Genomic DNA, 3421 nt, shown 5'->3' with positions numbered 1-3421 from the left:
GTTTTGGGTCCGCGTGTTTGGTACAGCACATTATGGATAAGGCTGGAAATTGACACATTGAGACGGATTACATCAATATCCATCCTCTGGGTTTTTTCTATCAACCGACTGTGGCTAGCGAGCGCAGTGTGTGGAAGGTAGCACCCCAACCTTGTGGTCAATATAAATATCTAGTCCACACGCGCAACCTCTTCGATATCTTTGCCTGTCTAAACGATGTCGATTGACTCAGATTAGAAACCTGCCCATCCTTTACAGACAGGCAAGGGTATAGGGGACATCGTGGGAATGGCTCAGATTTACTTATATTAATAAGGGACCAACACCACACAGGAGGTTTAATCAGGCTGGGCATGAACATGGGTGGCATCAATAATCTGGGGAACATAGGCCGAGTTGGAGCGGACATGAGTAGGGTTGTGAGGGCAGACAATCTACTTGCACCTCCCACAGTTGGACTCCCCTTAACTATTAGCACGCCTAGCTGGGAGGACTCAACCAATGTTCATGTTTCTAACCCTCGGGTCTTTCCAGAGTCAGACACTCTAAACCCAGGGAAAAACAAATCCAATCTGCCAGTAGTCTGTTGGAATGTCTCAGGTCCATTTTCCAAAACCTCCTCCACAGAATGGTCCATCTTTACTGACGAGCACAACATTTGGGCATTCCAGGAAGCTTGGGCACTAGAACAGATATGTCACCCCAGGTTCCTAACTTTTTCCAAACCAGCCCTGGGGGGACCAAGGGGTAGACCCTCAGGGAGACTTGCCACCTAGGTTAGACAGCAAAAGGGCTATGCAGTAAAGGAAGTTCAGATAGACAGTAGGGATATCATGGTCATAAGATTGCAGATGGCAAATATACCCGATATCCTGGTTACTAATGTCTACACAATGATCATTATGAACTCTTATGTTACCTGTAAAGTGTTATATGTAAAATCATAGATTGTGAGGGAATGCACTGCTTTGTCTATTATCTTTTTCACTCTGTCACTTCGAGAGGCATGACACTTCTTTTTATAATCAGTAAAACACTTAGATGATGTACCAGCTCTGGTAATGACGATGGTTTTTTTCATGTTTTCAAATAATATCTTATTGTATCGTTTTTTCAAGAGTTCCCTGGATTGCTCAACAATGGGTCATAGTTTTAAAGCACAATGCGAGTGGTGAGGTTTCTTCAAAGAACTATAGTGTTGCACCAGACTGCGATGGAGAAGTTAAGCAAGTGGTCCTATGTTAATGTTTTTGGACCTTTGCCCATCCTGAATAGTTTAGTACTATGGTCCTTTGTTAGTGTTGCTGGACGCCTCGTCCCTCTTTGATGTTTAAGCTATCAGCTAGATTCCCGAATGTTTCCGATCACGTGACTCCTGTAAGACCTTTGCCCATCCTGAATAGTTTAGTACTATGGTCCTTTGTTAGTGTTGCTGGACGCCTCATCCATCTTTGATGTTTAAGCTTTTAAGCTAGATTCCCGAACGCTCCCGTTCATGTGACTCCAGTTGCGGATCGAGTTTTGAAGAAGACGGTATGGCGGCATTTTGCACTTTGTGGTGAGTGTTTGTTAAGAAATCGTGTTGATTTCGAGCGAGTATTTCAGAGAGAGAGGTCAGATAATGCAATAACCCCCTGTTGTGTGTGTGATTAATTTTAGATATATTGACGAAGAAGAATGGTGATTCCTGATAGATTGATGTCAGAGGAGTCAGGTATGAACCACGAAGTGGTGTTTATGTGGTAGAGGCCATCGAACAGACAGGGGTTAGTACTTATGAACTCTGTTCATTTTTTGTAGGTTCTCTCGCTGCTTTTAGTTTTGTGGTGCTTAACGGGCATATACTGGATTCAGCAAACTATACATTGAGTGGTTGGTAAGAGACATTTTAACACAAACTCACTTTCTTTTCACATGGATTCGGTGACTTCCTATTTTATTATGAATGCGACCACTCTAACTCCCACACTATAAAGTTTGATTTTCGAATGAGGTATCGCGTATTAAATGCACTATTGGGATTCCAGATTGCAGCATCCGGAAGCTGCACACTTTTCATGATTTACTCAATTTACACGTGTAGTGTTCTCATTCTATTACCACTATTAGTTCTTTCCTTACTTTTTTATACTCCTTTCAAATCTTGGGTATCGACTGTGCCATTCCCCAGTTTCTACTTGTATCTACATCGTGCAGGCAAACACTGCAAGTTGAAACAGTAAGAAGTGTAAATATATGTTTTGCTGTTTTTCTTGTGTTATAGATCCGAACTGGAACCACAGAATTATCTTCAAGAAAGTTTGTATCATAAATATGTTGTTAAATTCAACCCCCTGATGAAGGGTTCATTATAGGACCCGAAATGCATTGGGTATCACCTGAAGTTTTGTAAATCAAATGGTTGTTCAACTTATTTAAATGCACTGAGTGATTAAGTAACTCATGAATTGAATTTATAATTTTGTTGTGACGGACTGAAGCAATTGATACACATTGATATTGAAACTACATGATTAACCATAATTTGATGTTGTTTAATAAACCATGAAGTGAAAAGAGTAAAATTATATGTTTGACTTTTGATTAACATAGAGGCCCTCTGCCGATAGCTGTACAACAGGTAGCGTAGGGTTTTCCTTACGCTCTTTTGTGAATTACACTAGAGGAATGCCAGGGGGAAGAGGCTCCAGTACAGTTGCACTTTTAGATAATGTTTTAGACCAGTACAAGGGTTAAAAACATGGCTCAATAAGGAACTACCCCTTAACCACACTATAGTGAATGATGTCTTGTCCCTAGATTACTCTAAAAAAGTTCCATGGCTGGAGTATCTGAGGAAGTCCTTTGAACAACTGGGCAGCCCTGAACTCTTTGCCTCCCCTTCGAGTATCAGGAAAAAGGACGGAGGCTGGACAAATAAGCACTTTATGATGAGGGCATGCCTAGGCTGCGAGGAATTGGAAATGCAGAAAAAAACAGTTAGATCGCACTCTGATTTCTAATCCTACCTCGCTTGAGCCTTACCTCAATATTGTCACTAGGCCATTTCATAGGTTCCTACTGACTAAATTTAGATTTAATTTGATCCATTTTCACCTGGGAAATTATCAGGCATGGGTAAAGACAGAAAATGCTTCACCTTGTACTTGTGATAATTTCTCAACGCAAGATACCATGCATTTTGTTTTGTTTTGTGGTCTGTTCTCAGAGATACGGAAAAAGAACCTGTTGTCAATCTTAAGGGAAGCTGGCTTCATTCAAGTGAGGCCTGCACTATTGTACCTCCAGTCCCTGAGTAATATCCTTACCATATTTTGCATTACAAACTACCTAGTAGCGGCGTTTAGAATTAGATCACGTAATGCGCCATTGAGTGTAATGTAAGAAGCCTTTTTATTAAATTTCATGTAGCACAATCTTT

At 40.9% G+C, this 3421-nt stretch overlaps 1 long non-coding RNA gene across 1 annotated transcript; it reads left to right on the top strand.

Annotated features, from left to right (window-relative positions):
* Positions 1-1515: 1515 nt before the first annotated feature.
* LOC147722998 (uncharacterized) lies at positions 1516-1876 on the top strand. Its single transcript, XR_015310052.1, has 3 exons — positions 1516-1558; positions 1660-1714; positions 1801-1876. It is a non-coding gene; the product is annotated as an uncharacterized LOC147722998 (long non-coding RNA).
* Positions 1877-3421: the final 1545 nt, after the last annotated feature.

This window comes from Lissotriton vulgaris, chromosome 4_1 (assembly GCF_964263255.1).
Source record: "Lissotriton vulgaris chromosome 4_1, aLisVul1.2, whole genome shotgun sequence".
Taxonomy (NCBI): domain Eukaryota; kingdom Metazoa; phylum Chordata; class Amphibia; order Caudata; family Salamandridae; genus Lissotriton; species Lissotriton vulgaris.
Note: the sequence above shows the minus strand (reverse complement) of the source record. Positions and strands in the feature narration are given on the sequence as shown.